This window comes from Panthera uncia, chromosome F1, assembly GCF_023721935.1.
Source record: "Panthera uncia isolate 11264 chromosome F1, Puncia_PCG_1.0, whole genome shotgun sequence".
NCBI classification, from domain to species: Eukaryota; Metazoa; Chordata; class Mammalia; order Carnivora; family Felidae; genus Panthera; species Panthera uncia.
The window spans coordinates 26739090-26763579 of record NC_064813.1 but is presented as its reverse complement, the minus strand read 5'-3'; the positions used below and the strand labels follow the sequence as shown (position 1 = coordinate 26763579).

The following is a 24490-nucleotide window of genomic DNA, read 5'->3' as shown; positions in this document are numbered from 1 at the left end:
TAAGAAACTAAACATTTTTGTATCCATCTCGTTAATGTTATCTTTTTCTGGGTACAGTTACTAGGTTGAAGAATAAAGGGTTAAGAAAACAAAAACATAACTAACACACTGCACCTCCATAAAATGTAGTTTCTTTATATGAAAAATGAGGCCTGTGGGTTTGACCCACTGACACTACTCTAGGTGGTTTAAGATTCCAGGTGGCTGCCATCTTGCGCGGCACCGGTGGAGTGAAGGTGTAATATAGATATTGACCACATGATGGCACCATAGAGCCAGGTTTGTTTTCTGCCGATCAGAGGTTTGCTAGAGTATCTTTGTCTTCGTGTTTGGGAAAGACACCCACCTTGGAGAAGGAATGGAGCAATTTTTTATGTAATTATATCTTTATTTTGAACAGAAGCCAAATCCTAATGGTGTTTCTTCTTTAGACTTAGAACCAAAGAACTGAGATTGAAGAGGAAAACAGACTTTGTTAAGATGTGCTTGGTTAAAAATGTCCTAATGAGTACACTTATTATTCTGAATGTCACAGTAAGAAATAGAGGTTATACAGTGTAGAGTGAGATAAGCTTAGCTCTGAATCTACGTCATTACCCCCTCTTTATTGTTGTTGGTTGTTGTTTTTGTTGCTGGATTTTCTTTTCTTGAAAAAAAAAAGTTCTTGCACCTCACCCTGTTCTTCCAAATATTTGGGGGCACTTTAAGTTTAAAATTGACATTCTAAAATGCACAATAGAAGATAGAATATTTAGTAGGTATATCTTGACATGTGTTTATTAAAGCTGAAAAGACTTAGCAAATAAAAATATACCAAAATGTGAATTTCATATGCTGCATTTTCTTTCAGTTTGCATTCATCAAAATTGTTCGTCCCATTGTTGTTGATATTATCCACAGCTGAGCATCATCCTGGAAGAAATCATGACTTTGATGAATTTTGTGGCATTTAAAAATGCTTGCAAGAGTTCATCAGACATTAGTAATAAAAAACCAGGAATGGTTTTTATCATCAAGAAAATCTGGTCAGGCAGATATAATCACATTAACCAGTTTTGTTTATATTACCTTAAAAAGAGAAAATAACATTCAAGTAGTTTGCAATGTATCATTTTTTTCCAAAAACATCTTTATATTAAAAATTAAATTACCCGTTTATTTTTCTGATTGAAGCCTGATTGTAAGTTTTTAACTTCCATCTCTTGAAATGTCAAATGATTGTGTATACCTTTAAGCCATTGTTTTGACTGTAGAATTAAACCTCTATTCCTGATCCCCCAAATGGGTCAAGCAAATAGTAACATCTATTTATTAGAATTCATCAAGTATTGCTCAGAAATAACAGCACGATAAACCTTAGTAACAGAGATTCCGTCACACAATTCATGTATGCACATCCACGTCACTGGCTATTATAATTGGTCTGAATATTAATGTTCCTGCTTCTGATTTTTCTCATGATAGCAAGTTTTCTTTAATCAATTGTTTATTATTAACATTTTCAAATATACAGAAAAATTGTAAGAATAGTAAAGAATCACCCAACTGTCTATCCCCTGAATTCAACAATTGTTAACATTTTTCCATATTTGCTTTATCTATCTACCTACCTATAATTTTCTGATGAACCATTTGAAAATCAGTTACAGACATCATGGTACTTCAAAACCTAAAAGCATAATGCCATTCTCATACTTAAGAAAATTAACAAATGACAACTAACATGTAGTCCTCTGTATTCAATTTTTCCTAGTTTTGCCAAAAAGGCTTTAAGTACACACATAATTCAAATCACTTAAAACTAAAATACATGGATATGTATGTATTATACATATATTAGCATATGAAAGCCAGAGCTCAGGTCCAAAAGGCTTTGTCAAAAAAAATCAAAGCACTTTATAGTGAAGGTGAATAATCAACAAGAATTTATTGACAACTGACCACATGCTAATTACCATTTCTGATTCTATGAGTGTACAGGTATATACAATCATCAAAGGCATTGAGCCTGGGGCATCTGGGTGGCTCAGTCTGTTAAATATCTGACTCTTGATTCTGACTCGGTCATGATCTCACCGTTCTCGAATTCGAGAACTGCACTGATAACAGAGCCTGCTTCTGATTCTTTCTCTCCCTGTCTCTCTGCTTCCCCCCCCCCCCCGCCCAGCTCACATGCGCATTCTCCCTTTCTCTCTCTCTAAATAAATAAATAAATAAATACATACATACATAAATACATAAATACATAAATACATAAATAAATAAAATAAAACTTTTTTTTAAAAAAGGCATTGAACCGGGGCATCTGCTTGGCTCAATTGGTTGAGCATCCTACTTGGGCTCAGGTCATGATCTCGTGGTTCATTTCGTGAGTTCAAGCCCCACATCACGCTCGCTGCTGTCAGCCAGCTTTGGATCCTCTGTCCCCTTCTCTCTCTCTGCCCCTCCCCTGCTTACACTCTATCTCAAAAAGTAAATAAAATATTTGAAAAGAAAAAAAAAAGGCATTGAGCCTACATTTGTGCTTGGTAAAACCAAAAGCCTAACACATTAGCAAAAGTTCCTGAAATCTCTTTTTAATTGACATGTTTTGTAAATGATTCAAAGAATCTCAATTTCATATAAAATATCAAGATGATGAAAATGAAGTCCACATGTAATATTTTATCTTAAATATGTAATTTGTCCTTTGCTAGCTTCTGCACAGTAAAATAGCTTCCGTGTAATAGTCATCTTACATAGACCTAACTTTTCAGAAGGGCATGTTATCAATCATAAGTGAAGGTACTATTTGAATTATTTTGGTTACATTAAGTTGTCATGCTCTTTTGTTTTTAATAGTAAGGCCTATCTCATTTTTGTGTTTCTGTGCATGGTGCAGGGTGTTTTTTATGAAAAGACATAAGACAGAGAAAGAAAGGATGAGAGAGAGAAGTCTTGAGTTGCACACAACCCCAAAAAGTGACTGGGGGACAGAACAAGGGCACCCAAAACAGGGGTGAACCATTATATAATTAAGAACGAAATGATGTACTGCAGACTGTTACTGCTACAGGAATTTAGAAAAGAGGAATGCTAATAAAGACATCAGGAAGTTCCAGAACTTCATGGAGATGGCAGCTGAGCCTTGAGGGATGGTCAGATTTGAATAGGAAAAAAAGAGCAAGAAGGGCTTTGCAGATGAGTGAAACCATGTGAGAAAAGCCATCAGAGCACACTTGTAAGAGAGTGGTTTGGCGTAAAGGGAATTGATTAGGAGGCAGGGAGGGAAAAAGGAGTTAGGGGTGAAGTGATAAAGCCATGGTAAAGCAAACCTCACAGTTCCCTAGGATAAAGGAATTGTCTATTCCTCCATTTGTACCCTGCTTTGTCCCAAAAGTAATCTTAGGTAGCTATGATAGTCATTGTAGAAGTGTAAGAGTAGAATTCTGGATTGAAAATGGGTGGTTAGATTGACTTAACTAAGGGAGTTAAGAATAGAAAAGAGAGAGATGGATGAATTTGACATTAAGTCAATGGCTACGTCCATCTATTAACATGATATTCTGTTGACTATGGTTTTCCATCTTTTTCCTTTGTCCCTTTGTTCATCATAATATTCTTGGAACTTCACTGCTGAGTATTGACTAGAATAAAATCACATTGAAATCATATCATATTGAAATATTTCATAGTTATCCAAAGCATTTATTACAACTGAGTAATTAAAATAAACGTATTCTAGTATCTTCCTACTAAAGCCTTACAATCTATCTGGAGCCCAACCTTGGTCTCCCTGACAGATCCACCCTGACAGGTGCACATCCAAAAGAATTCCCTTTAGGGGGCACCATCCACCCATCTGAGAACTCTCCCCATTAACACTAAAGGTGTTGACTAGTTGGTTAGTAGAAATGGACACGAAGAATTTGCTGCTGATTTCAATCACAACAGGATAGGTTATGCGGCAGTAATAAAAAAACCCTAAGCTTCAATGTCTTAATCCTATAAATCTGTGATTTCACCCACACTCTGTTTCTCTGCTCATCAGTGTCATCAAGAGAGCCATCCTGAGAGGACTCACCTTGACACTTACTTCCATAACCTCTAAAGCAGTAAAATAGGAGAATGTAACAAACTGTGCACTGGTTCTGAAAGGTTTCAGTAAGGAATGACATCACTTCTGTACCCATTTCATCAGCCAAAGTAAGTTACATGGTCATACCTAACTTGAAAGGGGGCAGAGAAATACAGTCCTACTATGTTCTTAGAAAGAGATGAATGCCAGACTATTTGTGAATATCTCAAGTGACATTCACTATCTTACTGGTTGTTTGTTTTTTTTTTTCTTTTCTTCTTCCCTACCTTTTGTGAAAACATACTATTAAATGAAAAAAAAAACCCTGCCAGATAAGGTCACTTGCTGAATGATAAGAGATGTGCTGTTGCCTCATACGTTATTCCTTTGAAAGTTCATTCTATGTAGTATTTGATAGTATTATAATATAATTTCTGCAAATATTGCCCAATCCAGAGACCATCTATAGTTTATGGAAAATATTAACTATAGTGAACATAATTGCACTGAGATGCATGTCCACAGTACCTTCCTTTTTTTCCATGGAAACCAGGAGACGTTTTGCAATTTATCAACAAGTGTGCTGCCAGATTAGAATTGAAGGCTTGCGTCCAACTCATTGTGCTTGTCCAGGCATGGTCCAATTATTCCTAATGTATGGAAGAAATAGCTCTGTATTCCCCACTGTGCCTTTTAAACTTCAGCAGGTGGCTGAGTATTGGGCAGTGTGTTACATTGTCACCTTCCAGGAGGGGCAGTTGAAGATTTCCAGTTTTCAATATGGGAATGACAAGCATGCCTCAGCAGTTTGGAGGAATTAGTTATCTGATACCTTATAATACGTTAAGGCCATTGGCCTTGACATAGAAAGAGCTTTGCACATGCTTGCCACCTACCTGGGGTGTATTTACTTATTTTCTACTTTTAAAATGATTTCCTGTTTTGTTTTGCATTTTGCCACCTGCCCATTTTTAATTTTTCTACCTTGGAATTCCTTTCAAACATTTTTACATGTTGATGAAAAAGGTCATAGGTGGAGATGAGTAAGATCACACTTTGAGTTGTGTTTCCAGAAGAGCAGAAGTTAGGTTTGTCTTGTTTGCCACCGAACCATCATCTGGGATGGTTCCTCACACATGGGGCTCAATAAATACTATTGGATTAATAAACAAAGGGACGACAGAGAGATAGAGAAGACATTATTGGCTTACCTGCATGGTAGCTCTCTTTCTTTTGACCAGTTGCAAAAATTGTAAGGTGCTGGACTGGAATGAGAGATGGAGAGAATTTCTCAGTATTAAACTAAGCTAATAAGTCCACAGTTTTACTCTCTAATTATTTTAGTTGCTAGATTGTTTTCATCTCCCATTACTCCCTAATCATAGTCAACTTCTCAGCCAAACTGAACCACTGACTTTTCTCCAAATGGTCATGCTCCTCATTGAATTGTGTCCCTCCCCCAAAAGATACATTGAGATCCGAACACCCAAAGCCTCAGAATGTGACCTTATTTGAACTTGGGGTGGTGGCAGATATCACTGGCTAAGATGAGTTCATACTGGAGTAGGGCTGGCCCCTACTCCAGTATGACTGCTGTCCTTGAAGGATGGTCATGTGGACACAAAGACACACAAATAGCATATTGTGTGACAAGTAAGGAAGGCAGAAAACTTGAGTGATGGGGCTACAAGCCAAGGAATGCCTGGAAACCAGCAGAAGCTGAAAGAGGTGAGGAAGAATTCCCCTCTGCAGGTTTCAGAGGAAGCATGACCCTACTAACTTGATTTTGGACTTGTATCATCCAGAACTGAGGCAATAAATTTTTATTGTTTTAAGCCACCCAGTTTGTGGTACTTTGCTACAGCAGCCACAAGAAAATGAATATAATCCTCATTCACAGAGGCTTTGTTTCTTCCACCTGCTCTTCACCCACACTGTCCATCTTGAGACCCTCCTTAATATCTCTTCTTGAGTAAAATCTCTAAATCATCTCCGAAATATTAGATGGGCTGGCTCCCCTCACTTCCTGTAGCACCTATGTCTATCATGGAGTAAACAGTGATGAGCAAGGAGAAAAGTCTGGAGACACTGCTCTGAAAGTATCCAGGTTAGAAGACATAAAATGAAGTAAATGAGTAAATTAAGGGGAAAGCAGATCGGTCACTGAGACCTGGAAGGAAAACAAGGGGGTAGGCCAAGAGTACAGAGAGCTTGTACACAAAATATTTTAAAAGGCAAAGTTAAAGTTCCGGAAGGGCTGCATTGCCGAGGCGAGCAGACACCATCCCGGGTTCCCTGGCAGAGAGGGGTCCTCCTCGCTAATGATACTATTCTGAGAAACTGCTTGCAGTTGAAATAAAGGCAGAGCCACATATGGCTCGGTTCAGAGAAGGTCTGAGAAGGAGCTTAGGGAGGGTTGTGCCAAAAAAATGAGGTCATGAGATAAAGATTTTGAGTTACAGATAAAAAGCAAACCCATTTTAAATGCACTTTGGATACAAAAAATAAAAAAGAAATAAGGCAAAAGAACACAGGCAGGACAGGAGGGAGGGAGGGGGGTCCTTCTGGGTATGCTTGTTATTTCTCTCATGGCCTTTTCAGTCAAGTCAATTAGATAATAAATTATGCATAACCATCGCTACTGGCATTAAAAAACACTTGCGGTGAGAAATGATGGATGTTCTGGTGACCCACGTAAATTTGCTCAGGGTCAGAACAATTGTTACAGCCTGTTGCTTAAATTTTTCTCCTGGTCCCTGCGGTCACCTCCTGGACCTGGCTACAGGAGGGAGTGACTATCGGGTAGAATCAACACATATCTCTAGTGCAGTGCTTATCACTTGACGTTTTAGTCATCTTTGTTGAAAAAGCAATAAGTAGCAATCAATTCATTGAGAATGCGTTAAAGAGACAAAACAGATACACACACCGGGACGGATGGGGAGAAACGAGAAGAGGCCATTTTATGGAGGGAAGGAGCTAGAAGCAAGCTGGGGGGCGAGCCACCAGGTGTGGGGTGGGAGTGGGGGGGAGCACGTGTGCTTCACCATCAGGCAGACTCTGAGTGCCAGCAAATTGGGCCTTCAGAACATTTGGGCAGGAGAAACATTTGACAGTTCAGAACAATCTTTTTTTTTTTTTTTTGTAATTTTTTTTTTTAACGTTTATTTATTTTTGAGACAGAGAGAGACAGAGCATGAACGGGGGAGGGTCAGAGAGAGAGGGAGACACAGAATCCAAAACAGGCTCCAGGCTCTGAGCTGTCAGCACAGAGCCCGACGCGGGGCTCGAACTCACGGACCGTGAGATCATGACCTGAGCAGAAGTCGGATGCTTAACCGACTGAGCCACCCAGGTGCCCCTCAGAAAAGTCTTTTTAATAGTCATCATCTAATGTGTTGGCATTTATATTTATTTCCTGGTTTATAACTTTAACATTATGGTTTATATATTTTTTCCCTGCTTGGAGTGTTAAAGGTTTTAGTGAGGCTGTAGGTATCTGAGGCAGATGAAAACCTGGATTCTGTCCAGAGGAGTGAAGGGGTTGGAAGCCAGCACAATCGGTTCCAAAGTGAAGGACAAAAGCTTGGGGACAGAACCAGACTGGGGAGGAGGAAGCTGGTAGGAAGGGTGTGGTCACTGATAGGAAAGCTAGGAATAACAAACGAGTAGCAAAGTGAGCAAGTGAGGGATGGGTGGTCTGGAGAAATTCTGGAAACTTACAGCAGATGCTTGCAAATGGCAGTGAAGCCACTTGTGTGGGTGAACAGGTGTTATTTAAAGAGATAGGAAATGATGAATGGCGGCAGTTCAGCTATTGCCCTTGACAGGGCTGCTTACCGTCAAGAGGATGTCATGGGCAATGTGAGGAGGCTCAACAGTACCGTGGGAAGGAGTTAGCGCTTAAGAATAGCCTGCCTGCAGCAAAGGAAGCTTCTGTGTGTAAGGGGACTGCCGTGGAGGCTAGCCAGTGGGTAAGGGCTATGGCCTCTGGTGGCTGGGGCAATTATCTGAGGGGTCCCGAGAATTATGGGAGAGTCACTGCCGTGGTGAGCACAACATGACAGCAGTTGTGAGCCATCCTAGAAGGCCTTCCCCATTTGGAGCCAAACCATTTTTGTGCTATTCCTCATTTGCATCCTGTCTGTCCCTGAGGCTGGCGACCTGGGGAAACCTTCCTGTGGCACAGAGGAGAAGAAGGAGTGCCTGGAGTTACAACCGACACTCAGAGATCCTGGCTGTGCAAATTTAGCGGGTCCAGATTAACTAGAATGTGCTAGAGCCACTCCAGGTGAGTCAGCTTGACCTAACTTAATCAGTAAGTGATAGCAGAGGGCCCAGGAAAGACTTCATTCATATCAGCTCTTGGCTCTGGGTTGGTTAGTCCAATAACTAGAGGTGTTTCCCGATTTCTTCCAGGGACAGTTACGCATGTATTAGTGTAACCTGGACGTTATCAAGCCTGCTTCCCTTCTGAGGCTGCTCTTTCCTTTGATACTCACTGTGGAATTACTACGCTCCTTAATGAATCCACCACCTCTGGCTGTGAACTCCAGCTTCCTGCTCGGTCCTTGCTGCTTGCTTTCTACCTTCCCACTGGAGGTAGCCAAATGACCTGTCTCCTTTCTGTTGCTAAACACCACTAACACAAAGCAGTTGCACATAACAAAGTTTTCTGAAGAGGCTGTGGCGGATGAGGGCAGACAGAGCTATTAGAGCCTGGGGCAGGAAATAATTTCAAATGCAACATTAGCCATCATTATTCCTAGAATTGCATTGGCCATTCCCTCCACAAGGAATTTCTCTCTGGGTCCCTCCTTGGCACTCTCAGGGTGCCCCAAAGCCAGGGTTTGCTTAAAAAAGAGATCATGAAATATGCCATCCTTCTGTTCCATCCCATATACAGATGGCACTACCATTTACTAAATGCCAGGGACTTCACCCACCGTTTACATGATCTCATTTAATACTCCCAACAACACTGCAGGAGACACATTTATTTTACAGATGAGGAAACGGAGGCTCAGAAACGGTAACCTGGCCAGGGACACATAGCTGAGATTTGAACACAGTTCCACGTACTCTAAGTCCATGCTCTACACTGAGGCATTTGCTGCCTCCTTGCACAGCCGGATTGTGCACATAGCCTTAGGTCGTCAGAATTCAAATCTATTACTCGCCCCTTAACTCAGCAAAGCTTTCTGTGGAGTCAGGTAAAAATTTCCCTGACATTTTTGTCCATGCAATTGAATCCTTTCCCCAACAGCTCTCTCCCAACAACAACACTCCCTCTCCTGAGATAATTTCACATCCACTCTGATCTCCTTTCCACTCCATTGTCCCCCCTCACTGCTCTTCTAGATAACTTTCTGCTGTCTCTACTCCCCTCCTCCCAATTTCTCTGCTTTGTCAGCTCTTCTACAGAAAAGCCTCATTTAATACCAGGAACTTGGATCCATTTTCCCCACTTCCTTCCTGAAGCAGGTGAACCCAGCCCCATAGAAAAGGCAACAACAGGATCTTTAACTCTTACACGGAATCTCCCAGGTGTTTCTTGGTGGCCCTAGGAGAGGACTCTTCCTAACCTGAAACTGTATCTTCTTCCTCTTATTTCCTTAGCCTTCTTGGAGCTGAGCTTGGCCCTCCATTAAGCCAGGACACTCAGCCTGCCTGAATCTTCGTGACTCTTTAATTACGTCCTTGCCACTGGTTGGGATAACAGCCACAGATAAGGGAGCACACATTCAAATGGAGTTGTGATGAAAACACTGAGGTTCCCCTCCCTGACCTTGCTCTGAAACACTGTAACACGAATCCACAGTCCAACAGAGACCTTAAATCAGGCAATGGTGAAAACCAAGAACTCTGCCACCCAAACTAAATCTATACTCCTCCAAGCACTGAGAGATTTGGATTCGTGAACCAATCAAGAGATTACTTTGAGTACTTGTTTGGTATGAGGCACACTATCAGGGCAATTTTTCTTAAACAAAAGAAAGGAAAGGAAGAAAGGTACACTTCACTGATGGAATTTACAGCCCATTTCCAGAGGTAGGGAATAAAAAGAGAATTATCCATACCAGAGAGGATACGCTGTATATGTGTCCTGCAAACAGTGAGGACTACAAAAGCTCAGAGGAGGCAGACAGCGCTGCTCTACCTGGGAAAGAAAGACAAGTTGAGCCAGAGATGATGCTTGCAGGCACGTAGCCTTCCTCAGCAGGCCAGGAGGGGCAAGGGCATCGTGAGAAGCACATGAGCAGAGATGCGGGGGCTGGAATGTGCATGATGTGTTCAAGGGACAATGAGTCATCCCCTTGGCTTTCTTTACAGCTGCTACATAATAGTGGGCACCTAACAGGTTATTATTTCTTTTTCTTTTCTTAAAAACTGCAAAAATAAAGCGAGACCCAAATTCTCAGTATAGAAAATATGCCTGTGATGTCAGTGCCCAGTGACGCTGAGGAGGTGAGAATTCCTGAGCCCGGTATGAACTTGAACCTCGACAAAATTCTCACCCTTGCTTGCTGGAAACTCCATTTATTTAATGCTGTTGTACAGAAGTCTGTTCTTTGGAAATCCTGAAAATAACCTGGTCAAACCTTACCTCAATTACTAAGCACAGTGTCAGCAGCCAGTTTGCTTTGTCATAATTGATCACCAACTTTTATGCTGTTTTAAAATCCTTTAAAGCTATTTGGAGCCAGGAAATGTCTCTGAGGAAACTAATCCTGGTAACATTACCTACACAGATGGCTTTGTGACGGTACATAGGCAGTTGCTGTGGGGGTGGGGTGTGTTTTAAGGTGCAGTGCCCTCCTGCATTTGGGATCCTGCATTTGGGATCCTGCATTTGGGAATTTCTGGGTATGTGTTAAAGGTGGTGAGGTAGTTCCACCTCCAAGATGTTCAGTGGGAAGATTTTTTGCTTTTCTGGTATTTTCTACTGAAAATGTTGTTGTTTTTCACAGTGTTTTCTATTGAGGAATATTAGCTGCCTCTAACCCAAAACTTATGGGAAGTTCTTCTTTATGTATCATCTTTTAAAAATAATTTGTGACCCACCCCCCTTTCTGAAATGGTGACTATACATTTCCAGTGTGTTTAGAAAGGAGAGTGATTGTCACTTCATGATTTTAGCAAAACAAATGTTACCAAAGTGCTGAAGGAACAACCACTTGAGACATTGTGTTCTCTTAGTCACAGGCACATACTAGGAAAAATTCAACTAAGCCTCACTCCGGGGGTATTAAAATAGCCCTTTTCGCAGCTCAGAATCACATTTCAAAGGGTGCCTAGGTGCAAAGCTAGGCCAAGTATAACCTAGCCCCAAGATAGTGCCAGGAGTAATACGTTGTTTTCCATTTTGTTTTAAACAACAGGATGCAGCACGGAGATGGGAGCATGCAGAGAACTAGCAGGGAGCCACTGAGCAGCAGGGAGCTGGGTGACCTTGAGTAGGTCACCTAACCTTGTCTGGGCATCTGCATTTAGAAAATGAGGGGGAATGCCCATTGTGCTTAATGCATAATGACCAAATAAGAAAATATAAGCAAAAGCATTTTGTAAATGGCAGGTCTTTCCTACAGTACTTGAGGGAATCATTAGAGATGGCTATTTGGGGGAATGAGATAGGTGCAAAGCTTCTTTTCAAAAAAAGTTTCATACCTTCCATTTTATGTGATTTAAGTTTAGCGATTACAGGTTCATTAATTAATACCCTAAGAAAATACTGTTATACTATCACTGTGTCTTCTAAATGAACCATCTCTCTTTTCACTGCCATTTGCAATTTTCTCTATGGAAGAAAGGTGTTTAAAAGACAAATTACCTGGAAGATAATGGGGTGAGATTTTTCTAAGCATCTTCTGTCCAGAGACAAAAGGCTTTTTCAGCTATTCTCAAGTACACCAGTTGAACACTGATTTATTTGACAATGTAATACATTTTTTTTTTCAAGTAAAGTAAGGAAAGGGGGCGTTCCAGCAGATCCGACGGAGGGAGGTGTTGAGGGAAACGTGTAAGAGAAGGAGGAGAAAAGAATATTGAGGGAGCAGACCAGAAGTACCAGGCAACCATACAGGATATCTTCAGAACTGAAATTCAATAAACCAGACTGCTCCCGAGTCAAAGGGAGCAAGTCCCCATCTGCCCGTGAAGGTGTCTGGGCTCCCACTGGCCCCTCCTTTCTTCCCCACTGCTCTGTTCTTTTTTGAAAGCTTATCAATAAGAATGTGGCAGGGGCGCCTGTGTGGCTTAGTCGGTTAAGCGTCTGACTTCTGCTCAGGTCATGATCTCGCGGTCCATGAGTTTGAGCCCCGCGTGGGGCTCTGTGCTGACAGCTCAGAGCCTGGAGCCTGTTTCGGATTCTGTGTCTCCCTCTCTCTGACCCTCCCCCATTCATGCTCTGTCTCTCTCTGTCTCAAAAATAAATAAACGTTAAAAAAAAAAAAAAAAGAATGTGGCAGAGCACTTTTCCAAGAAGGCCATGATCTGTCATTCAAAAAGAGAGAGAGCCCTTCAAGGCAAAGTCATACACTAATCTCCCAATGACCAGCTTTGCTGCCTGAAGCATGATTGCTGTCCCCCACTTGGATCTTATTCTTAGAGCTGGACTGTTGTTTTTTTTTGTTTTTTTTTGTTTTTTTTTTGAGAAAGAGAGCGAGCACTTCGGCATACAAACACGTGAGGCTGAGGGAGAAAGAAGAGAGAGAATCTTAAGCAGACTCCACACTCAGTACAGAACCTGATGTGGGGCTCAATCCCATAATCAACGAGATCATGACCTGAGCCCAAATCAAGACTCAGCCACCCAGGTGCCCCAAAGAGCTTGACTTCTCTTTTTCATTTGAGGTAAAATTATTAGGGGAGCTGATCCAAATACATTAGCAATGGGGACCCCACCCTTACTAAATGTGTATCATTTGTCAGCCACTTTTCAATACTACTTAATGTGTTGCCTGTCGGATCAGATGGGGGCACCGACTGGGTGGAAGCTGGTGGTGTAGGCAGTGAAAAGACTCACCCAGGACACAACAAAGGAGATAGATGTTTATTGAATATACCATAAGGGAGCAGCGGGCACAAGAGCAGAGGAGAGGCCGTTAGCAATGATGACACAGTTGGTGGGGGCTGTTTTATAGGAGGGAAGATGAGGAGGTATGGTGACTTATGGAATTTTCCCTTTTTCCATAACTGTGCCTGGTTATAAGTAACCCATTGGTTAGTTAGGGACTGTGGATATTTTGAGGTGGGTCGCCTGATGGGCCTGTCTGTGGTTAGGGTCACTTTTGGGCCCTTCTGCCTTGATCAAGTTTCCATGACACAAGCCTGTGTGTCAGTGGATTCCTATATTTCATGAGCAAGCTCCAATAAAGCTTGCAGGGGAGGAGGGAGTTAATAGATGATATTTATTGAAAGTTTCAAAGGTTGCTTCCTATAAATACAACCTGAGCACAACTGAGTGTCTCTTCTAAAATTAGTTTCTTTTTTTTAATGTTTTTTTTTAATTTATTTTTGAGAGAGGGAGAGAGAGAGACAGACAGAGTGTGAGCAGGGGAAGGATAGAGAGAGAGGGAGACACAGAATCCAAAGCAGGCTCCAGGCTCTGAGCTGTCAGCACAGAGCCAGACGTGGGGCTTGAACCCATAAACTGTAAGGTCATGACCTGAGCTGAAGTCGGTTGCTTAATGTACTGAGCCACCCAGGTGCCCTTAAAATTAGTTTCTTAAACAAACAAATTAATTCCTCTGCTTGCCAGGTCAGCTGACCAAAACCACAATGGAAGTAACATAGGAAAATATCACTGAGGATAAAGCTTTTATGGTCAAATAAGATAAAAATATCAGTTTACTAATGTATTTTTTTAATTAAAAAAAGTTTTAATGTTTATTTATTTTTGAAAGAGAGAGAGAGTGAGAGCAAGGGAGGGGCAGGGAGAGAGGGAGACACAGAATCCGAAGCAGGCTCCAGGCTCTGACCTGTCAGCACAGAGCCCGACACGGGGCTCAAACCCATGAACTGTGAGATCATGACCTGAGCCAAAGTTGGATGCTCAACCAACTGAGCCACCCAGGTGCCCCAAGGTATATTTTTTTAAGAGAGAGAGAGAGAGAAAGAGAGCATGAGCTGGAGAGAGGGGCAGAGAGAAAGAGAATCCCAAGCAGGCCCCATGCAGAAATCAATAGTCAGATGCTCAACCAACTGAGCCACCCCCCCAGTTCACTGATGTATTTATCTGACAGATACTTGTCAACACTGTGGGGAACAAATGAAGTATAGGTATATTTCTGTCCTCTAGGAACTTACAATCCAGTTGGGAGAAAAAGTGCATGATAATTGTAATTCAAATATATTCACTACAAAAAAAAATGAAAAACAAAAAAAAAAAAGAAAAAGAAAAGGGTTAAGGGGCACCTGGGTGGCTCAGTCAGTTAAGCACCCAACTCTTGGTCTCGGCTCAGGTCATGATCTCAAGGTTCTCTGACAGTGCAGAACCTGCTTGGGATTCTCTCTCTTCCCATCTCTCTGCCCCTCTCCTGCTCACGTGCATATTCTCTCTCTCTCTCTCTCTCTCTCTCTCTCTCAAAATGAATAAATAAACATTAAAAAAATAACAAAAAATAAAATTTTAAAAGCATCAGATGCATGTTCCATTAAGAAATAAGTGGCCATACAAGGGAATTAAAAGCAAAAGTGAATTACTGGGACCTTATGAAGATAAAAAGCTTCTGCACAGCAAAGGAAACAACCAACAAAACTAAAAGGCAACCAACGGAATGGGAAAAGATGTTTGCAAATGACATATCGGGCAAAGGGCTAGTATCCAAAATCTATAAAGAGCTCACCAAACTCCACACCCGAAAAACAAATAACCCAGTGAAGAAATGGGCAGAAAACATGAATAGACACTTCTCTAAAGAAGACATCCGGATGGCCAACAGGCACCTGAAAAGATGTTCAACGTCGCTCCTTATCAGGGAAATACAAATCAAAACCACACTCAGATATCACCTCACGCCAGTCAGAGTGGCCAAAATGAACAGATCAGGAGACTATAGATGCTGGAGAGGATGTGGAGAAACGGGAACCCTCTTGCACTGTTGGTGGGAATGCAAATTGGTACAGCCGCTCTGGAAAGCAGTGTGGAGTTTCCTCAGAAAATTAAAAATAGACCTACCCTATGACCCAGCAATAGCACTGCTAGAAATTTATCCAAGGGATACAGGAGTACTGATGCCTAGGGGCACTTGTATCCCAATGTTTATAGCAGCACTCTCAACAATAGCCAAATTATGGAAAGAGCCTAAATGTCCATCAACTGATGAATGGATAAAGAAATTGTGGTTTATATACACAATGGAATACTATGTGGCAATGAGAAAGAATGAAATATGGCCTTTTGTAGCAACATGGATGGAACTGGAGAGTGTGATGTTAAGTGAAATAAGCCATACAGAGAAAGACAGATACCATATGGTTTCACTCTTATGTGGATCCTGAGAAACTTAACAGACACCCATGGGGGAGGGGAAGGAAAAAAAAAAAAAAAGAGGTTAGAGTGGGAGAGAGCCAAAGCATAAGAGACTGTTAAAAACTGAGAACAAACTGAGGGTTGATGGGGGGTGGGAGGGAGGGGAGGGTGGGTGATGGGTATTGAGGAGGGCACCTTTTGGGATGAGCACTGGGTGTTGTATGGAAACCAATTTGACAATAAATTTCATATATTAAAAAAAAAAAAAGAAGAAATAAGTGGCCATAAACATATTTAAAATATTCAAATTCACTAGAAATCCAAATGCAAAATAAGTAATTCTCACCTATCAAATTGGTAAACATTTTTATAATATTCAGAGAAATGAGCATTCTTTTACCCATGAGAGGAATGTAAACTGGTACCACTTCTTTAGTGGAAAATCTGGGAACAAGAATCAAAAGCCTTGAAGTAGTCCCATCTTTCTCTACTAGAGTTTTTATCCTTAAGAAATAAGCATTATAATTTTTAATGGGTAAAAACTGGAAACAATCAAAATGTTCAACAATATAACACCGATTAAATTATTGCATATTCAGCACTAAAATGTCTACAGAAGTAAAACATGATGTTTTTTTAAAAAGTCATGTCCAGAGGCACCTGGGTGGCTCAGTCAGTTAAGCGTCCAACTTCAGCTCAGGTCACAATCTCGCAGTTCGTGGGGTCAAGCCCCGCGTTAGGCTCTGTACTGATGGCTCAAAGCCTGGAGCCTGCTTCAGATTCTGTGTCCCTTCTCTCTCTCTGCCCCTCCCCTGTTCATGCTCTGTCGCTTTCTTTCAAAAATAAATACACATTAAAAAAAATGTTTTTAAGTCATGTTCACAACACAGTGCAAAAAACCTGATTAAAAACTGTAGTGTAAATTCAGTTTAGTTTAAAATATACACATATATTTATATATTTAAGTATTATTATATATCAAATAATTAACAATGGTTATTTCTATGCCTTTCTAAAATATCAAAATTGTACATTGTGTTCATGTATACTTTTGCAATTAGGAATAAAAGCAACTAATTCCTTTTTTAAAAACAGAAATGTGAAGGTCAAACACTCTGTGAAAGCCCTTTTGATTTAAACATTTACGTAGGTGATGTCTTTGACATTCCAGTCTTCCTCAACTTGACCAGGCATCATAATATCATGTCTCAAATATTAAGGATGAAAAATACTACTGTAGTTAACTACTGAGTGCTTACTCTGTGTCAGGCAGTGTATTAAGAAATCTATATGTACCATTGCATTTAATCCTCACAACTACCTTCTGAGATAGAAATTATTATTATTCCCAGTTTACAGATGAAGAAACTGAGGCTTAATGAGACAATAAGAGGACACCTAGCTAGTAGGTGGAAGGGATGGCATTTGAACCCTGGCAATTTGGCTTTAAAGCCTACATTCTTTATATCTACACATATATTCTTACTTTCTCCTTTGCAAGAACTGGAAAGGCCCATCCAATTTATTATTTGGTATTTGCTGGGTAGAGGGCATATTAGTCTTGTTAAATAGAAGATTGTGGAATTTGATATGAATTACTTGGGATTTTGCCCTCGGGGCTACTGAAGACACCACTCTCTGACTGCCTAAGCTCAGCAGCTAGTGACAGAGCTGGAGGCTGAGCCTAAGAGCTTGCCCTAGAGTTTGCATCCTCTCCCAGCCATGGCAGGATGCCTCTTGGGGGTCTGCCCTAGTCCCCATTTCTTGAGAGTATCAGGAAGAAAGAGGAGATGTTTCCCACTGTGATTCAGTCTGGTCCCCAAGTATCTCCTCCGCCAACTGGCAAGTATCCTTCTCGGGCATGAGGCTTGGCCGGAGCCCCCTGTGACTCCCATGGCATTTCTAAGCGTTCAGGACACTTATACACCCACTTTTCTACTCCCCCAACTCCTTCTGATTCCAATCTTCCTCCCATCAGATATGTCACATTATTACTGTTATAAATCCAGCCCACATCCAGGAATCTCAGAAATTGCACTATCTGGTGAGGCGGGGAAATTTGTTCTTGAGGATAATGGTCATGGTAAGAAAACATTGATGTTTAAAATCAGAAGCTTAAAAATCACACAGATTTCCAAAGGAGGAAGTCCTAATGGTTTTCTGAATGCACAAATAATAGCTTGTGAGAAGCTTTTAAAGAGCTTTCCTCTAAGTCTAAAGGCTCAAGGTTGTTTGTTTTTTTTTTTTTTTTTTTTGTTTTTTTTTTTTTTTGAGGTTTCTTAATGGAATCTAAACACTTCATTGTGTTCACCAGAGCAGCAAATTGAATGTAAAGTGGCAGCAGACCCTAAAAGGGAGGCTGGTGACTTGGAGCACAATTTGCATGAAATACATTCTTTTTTTTTTTTTTTTATGGTATTTAAATGCTCCTATGAGACATTGAGTTTGACTTCTTGTACGGTTTCCTTTTTCACTACAGGTCACCCTAGCGGGGTCGGTCCCTCCTGCCGCCTCCCAAACGTCACACCCAAGTCGCCACTTGGGGGCACTCTAACGCCTCCTTCCCTTCCCATCTCCATTTTCCCTCCTACCTTTACACAGGGTTGACCCTGTTTCTGGGGCCTTTTATAACATAATGGTCATCACTAGCCTCCGCAGTTTCTTAAAAAGAAACAAAGGAACACATCCTTAACATATTGAAAAATAATACATTATATAATTTTTCAAGGAGCATTTAGGAGGACTACCCCTCAAAAGAATCTCCTAAGATAGGTAGGGCAGATACTATGATCACCTTCTTTTAGAACAGACACTTTGGCTTGCGGAGATAGAGTCCATGTTTAAACCTTGAACGTTTCTGAAGCCAGAGTTTCTCTGCTTCTTCGGCCAGGCCTCTTTCCTGCAATCATTCTGACATAAGATCCAGCCTTATTTTGAAGGAAGATCATCTTTTAATGAAGACATCAAAGCAATAATCAGCCATAAGAATAATACAACAGAAAAAGAAAGTCACATAATCACATTTCTCTTCCAGTATTTACTCGTAAAATGATTTCAATCTCAAAGAAGAAAAAATTGCAATCCCTTTTCAAAGTTGAATATAAATTCACTTAAACATGGAATAGACAGCTTGCCCAGATCTCTTCCCCACCCTTCCATCCACACTAGGCAATTTAATTAATGGGCGAACAGCCTGATGGTGGATTTTTCTGATAGAGTAGCATGAACGACCCACCCTTTCACAGTTCCTTGGCACACCACTCTGGCTGCATTACAGAAACAGAACAGAGTCGTATGGTTCCTGGAAAGTAATTGTTTGGCAGGGCTCTAGCCTCGGGCAAAATCTACATAGAAAAAGTGCTCAGGTGGCCCTCTCTGGTGCCAGGGGCAGGGTGGATGGCAGAGGGTGGGCGTTGACTGTGTGTGATGGTGTGAGGTCCTGAGGGGGGTGGAGGATGGGAGGACACAGCCAGGGAATATAGAGAAACCCGGAAAACAAGGCTCTAAATCATTGTTGCTTCTCTGCTCCTGTAACCCGTTCATTTAGCCATCAAGTGTATACTCAGTATCTGTTGCTTGCTCAGCACTGAACAAAGAGTTTTGCCTAAGTGAACACAAGAGACCAACTTTTAGAGGCACCTAGGTGGCTCAGTCGGTTGAGTGTCAGACTTCTGCTCAGGTCATGATCTCAAGGTTGATGAGTTCAAGTCCCACATCGGGCTTGCTGCTATCAGCAAGGAGCCGGCTTCTTCTCTCCCCCTTCCTGGCTTGTGCTCCCTCAAAAATAAATAAATAAACATTTAAAAACAGGGAGAGAGACCAACTTTTAAAGGGTATAAAAAAACAAGTTCATGCCTTTGATCAGCTTTCAGTTCAGATGAGGAAATTGTTTCCCAAGAAGTTATTTAACAAATATGTTGAGCTTCTACTCTGCAGTGGGGGTGTCTGACAGGCCTCAAGGCTCCACTTTGAAATACTGATACATTCCAGTGTAAAGAACCAGCTTTCAGAGCCCACTTACTGACAAGGTCAATGTTATACAGACGTGCAGAAGAAGATTGCTCTTAAAATTACCCCAAGATTGTGGTCATGTTAAAGTGTGAATCAACAAAAAAACATTTCAAAGAACTTGCTGGACATCTTTCCAGGATGTTTTCAAAGGAGTGGGGAGAAGAGCAAACTCCCATCTCAGACTTGAGGCTGATCAGGTCCGGGAGCCCTCCCTCTACCTTCATTTTCATGTCACTACAAAGATGAGCCTCAAACATGGTCAGCATAGTGTTACCTGCTTAACAGAAACGATCTCAGCACTGTGGTTGTCGATTCCAGGCCCTTGTCCACTCTCGGCAAGTGGCAACAGAGACCCTTCTGTGGGTATTTTCAAAGGTCTTAGGATCTCCCTTTTATATGAAAATGTCTTTTGGAAACCAGAGGCTGCTGCCTGTGATCTCACACTGCACACACCCGTAGTAGAACGTCAGGCTCTTAGTTCAGACAGGAGCCGGTCAGGCACTTGGCCAGTGTTCAGCCTGTTCCCTGCTCCTCCTGGTCCTCTGAGCTGGGACCTTAGGGTGCTACACCAGTGAATGCTTGACTGTTTCTACCTTTCTGCAAATGACTTTTGCCATGTGATGCAATGATTACGGCAGGATATTGAAGAAGCAGCTGCCACTAATGGAGGAAAGGGCAAGCCTCTCAAGAGTGCTTCTGTTCCCACAAGGCGACACCAGCATTGCCTACCAGCTTTCCATGCAAACCAGCACCCAGATATCCATTCAGCTTGTCCGAAAAGCCTTCAAAAAGGCTCTCTGCAAAAGAAAGGTCTGCACAGAACAAAACACACCCTGGTCTCAGCCTGTCCCTAGCTTTGATTTGGGGCAAGGTTTAGTTTTCATATTCACAAACCCAAAGAGTAAGACCCATGATTTCTAAGGTCCTTTCCAGCTTTAACTTTCTCTGTATGTAAAAGCCAAAGGGAAAAAAAATCAGGCACTAGTCATTAAGATTCACCGCCCTGTGATCAAAAAGAATGAAATATTGCCATTTGCAACAACGTGGATGGAACCAGAGTGTGTTATGCTAAGTGAAATAAGTCAGTCAGAGAAAGACAAACATCAGATGATTTCACTCATATGTGGAATTTGAGAAACTCAACAGATGAACATAGGGGAAGGGAAGGAAAGATAAGGAAAAAAGAGAGAGAGAGGCAAACCATAAGAGACTTTTAAATCCAGAGAACAAATTGAGGGTGGCTGGAGGGGTGCTGGGTGGGGGGATGGGCTAAATGGGTGAGGGGCATTAAGGAAGGCACTTGCTGTGGGGTGCCTGGGAGTTATGTGTAAGTGACGAATTGTTAAATTCTATTCCTGAAATCATTACGCTATATGTTAACTAACTTGGATTTAAATTTTTAAAAAAGGGAAAAAAAGAAAAATAAGCAGATAAATATCACATTAAAAAAAAAAAAGATTCGCCACCCTGTGGCTGAACCAAATAGTTTTTCTAAAGTTTATTTTAATTTTTATTTAAAATGTTATAAAATTTATTCAAAATTAATCATTTAATTAACAATTAGTACAGAACAGCAAAATAATTAGTGGTTGGTATACACGCAAGAACCCCGAACTCTGAGTCAAAAGACCTGAGTTTCAAGCCATCAGAGAGGCACCATGCTCTGCCCAAGGGAAAAAAATCATGATTTGGGAGCTGAGCTCAAATTCTAGCTCCATCACTTTCTAGCTGTGAAACTTTGTGCCAGTTACTTAACCTTTCAGGGTCTGTTATTTCATCGGTAAATGGGAATAAGCAATATATCACCAGATTGTAGTTTAATATATAGAAATATAGGGGCGCCTGGATGGCTCAGTTTGTTGGGCATCTGACTTCGGCTCAGGTCAAGTTCATGGGTTTGAGCCCCACATCAACCCCTGGGCTAACAGCGCCGATTCTGTCTTCCTCTGCTTCATATTCTGTCTCCCTCTCTCTCTGCCCCTCCCCCACTTGCACTCTCTCTCTCTCTCTCTCTCTCAAAAAACAAAAACAAAAACAAAAAAAGATTTAGAAATATAAAGCTTAAGATTTATTAAGCTCTTGGCACATGGTAGGAATTCAGTTAATATTGGTTTATGTAAATGGCTTTTCTAAGATCTCTTCGGGAAGGAAACTAACATATTTTGAGTTCTAGCTTTGTGGTAGCAAATTCCATGACTTCAACATGTAGTCCTGATGAAGTGGATACTGTTGTCCGAATTTCAGCCTAAATTCACTTCCCCCGATGTAAAATGGGTATAATATCTTTCCTACTCAATCCAAAAAAATTCTTACGAAGATTAGACTAATTTAATGTGAGACTTGCAAATTGTTGATATTTATATAAGTGGGAATATCCTAGCTATTGCTTTATTAAACACTCTTTACAGTAATGTTCAATCACCCGACATGCATGTATTCAGATCCTACCATTTGGCCATTGATTCAGAACATAGTCTCTGTTCTCAGTGCTCTTATAACCAGAAGCACCAAAATAACACCCAGGAAACTAATGAGAATAGTTAGAAACAGCTGAGTTGTCACTGCAGTAGAAAGTAGTTAAAAGAGAATGATATGACTTAAAAGATAAATAAATTTAAGGTGAAGAGATTGAGAAAAGGGAAGACACTTCATATAAAGGAACAAGCATGAAAATAGGAAGCCTTTGAAGAGATTAGGATTCTCATCCTTGTAATTTACAGGAACATTAAGTATTGAATCTTTCATGCAGCAAACATTTATTGAGCATCTATTATGTGCTAGGCACTATTCTAAGTGTTGGATATATGGAGTGAACAAATTAGAAGGTAGTTCCCTTGAGGAGCTTATATTCTAGTAGGTGAGACAGATTAAATAAAATAAATAAATTATACAGAATGTTAAGTGATGAGCACTTCAGAGAAACCAGAGTGGAGCAGGGTGGGGGGATCAAGAGCGACAGGAGTGAGGCCATAGGTGGCAACAGAAAGTAGAGAGATCAGACTAGGTTTCATTGAGAAGGTAACACTTGAGCACAGGCCTGAAGGAGGAGGAATAAGTCAAGGAGATACACAGGGAAAGAGCTTCAGGCAGAAGGAACAGTGAACAGTTATAGCAGTGGTTCTCAAACTGTGATCCCCACGCAGACCAGCAACATTAACATTGTCTGGGAATTTGCTAGAAACACACATTTTCAGTCTCCATCAGAAACTCTGGTTCAGCCCAGCAATCCCCCTTCAGGGGACGCTGATGTTCCCTAAAATTTAAGAGCCACTGAGCTATAAAATAAAGGTCTAGTTGGCTTGTGCCAAGCCTGTGTCAGTCTTGTGCAAGGCCAGCATGGCTAGAGCGAACTAAGTAAGAGGGAGAGAAATAGTAGGTGAGATCTAAAGAGAGAATGACACCGAGAGGTGGGGGTGAGAACGGGAGAGATCCTGTAAACTCTTGTTAGCCATTGTAAGGACTTTGGTTTTCACTCTGAGTGAAGTGTGGAGACATTTCAAGATTGTGACTAGCAGTGACACCATGTGTTTTGAAAGCATCCTTCTGGCTGCTGTTAATGATAGATTGTAGGGGTGCCTGGGTGGCTCAGTCGGTTGAATGTCGGACTCTTGATTTCCACTTGGGCATTGGTCAGATCGGCCCTGCATTGGGCTCTGTGCTGGAGCCACAGAGTCTGCTTGGGGTTTTCTCTCTCCCTCTTTCTCTGTCCCTCCTCAGCTTGTGCCCTCTTTCTCCCTCAAAATAAAAAAATATATATATAAGCTTTAAAAAAAAGAAGAGATTGTAGAGGGGTGCCTGGGTGCCTCAGTCAGTTGAGCATCCAACTCTTGGTCTCCACTCAGGTTGTGATCACAGGGTCATGGCATCAAGCCATACGTTGGGCTAGGTGTGGAGCCTGTTTGGGATTCTCTCTCTCCCTCTGTCTCTCTCCCTCTGCCCTTTTCCCCAGCTTGTGCTCTCTATCTCTCTAAAAATATAATAAGAATAATTTAAAAAATAATAGATTGTAGATGGGTGAAAGTGGAAGACTTCTTTTCAGGAATGCGGGCAACAGATAATAAAGCGTGGCTTGGATTAAGTTGGTAGTGGTAAAGATGGAGACAGGAAGTGGAATCTGAATGTATTTTGAAGGTAGAGCCAAGGGATTTCCTGGCAGAGTGGCTGTAGGGAATGAGAGAAAGAAAGATATTGAGGATGTTTCTGGCTTGAGCCACCGGAAAGTTGAGTTGCCATCAACTGAGATGGGAAAGGTGCAGTGGAAGCAGGTTTGTGAGGAGAGGCAGGGAGGTGGGGGTGGCGCCTCAACAGGAAGTTGAGTTTGGGACATGTCTGAGATGTCCACCCAACCTCCAAATGGAGATGTGGAGTAAACAGTTGGATCTATGAGCCTATATTGAGTTGAATCAACTCATCATCATTCTGAGTTACATGGGGAACCAATGGCTACCAGCAGCATTAAGAACTGATTCTGCTCACTTCAAATCAAGAGTGATACCAGAGTTCTTAGTCTTTTCACTACTTGTTTCTTTATAATCCACATATCCAAAAGAGCAGTTTCTTTTCTTGACTAGCTAAAAGCCCTCCACGCTCAGGTCAAGGGACTTTCACCCCCAGAAAGGTCTTGGCTTTGGAGAAATGGAAGCAGTGGGGGTACTTAGCTGTCAGACTTTTGGTGAAAATCAATTGAATGATCTCATGCTAGATTTTGCCTTTTTATCTGAAGTTCTACCTATGTGGCAATTTAGAGAGGTTCTCCACCCCCCCCAAAGGGAAAAAATATATGGTAGCATTAGCTCAGGGTACATGACAAGAAGCTCCAATCATAGAGTAGGAGAAAGTGTATGTTATAAAGGAGCCAAACACCTCACTATAATTAACTGTTTTATCAGCTGCTTTGAAAACATATCATTGAGAATTTCCAAAAGAAAAAGAGTTGGGTTTCCCAGCTG

At 41.4% G+C, this 24490-nt stretch overlaps 1 long non-coding RNA gene across 4 annotated transcripts in view; it reads right to left on the bottom strand.

Annotated features, from left to right (window-relative positions):
• Positions 1 to 395: 395 nt before the first annotated feature.
• Positions 396 to 24490, bottom strand: part of LOC125925266 (uncharacterized) — a 70326-nt gene continuing 46231 nt past the window's right edge. For 2 of the 4 annotated variants that reach the window (XR_007458757.1, XR_007458758.1), the window contains 2 exons: positions 5269 to 5322; positions 396 to 912 (listed from right to left, as the gene is read on the bottom strand). This is a non-coding gene — a long non-coding RNA (uncharacterized LOC125925266). Of the gene's footprint in view, positions 913 to 5268; positions 5323 to 18121; positions 18192 to 18324; positions 18479 to 24490 lie in introns of all 4 variants that reach the window. The other 2 variants (XR_007458756.1, XR_007458755.1) reach the window with 2 other exon arrangements.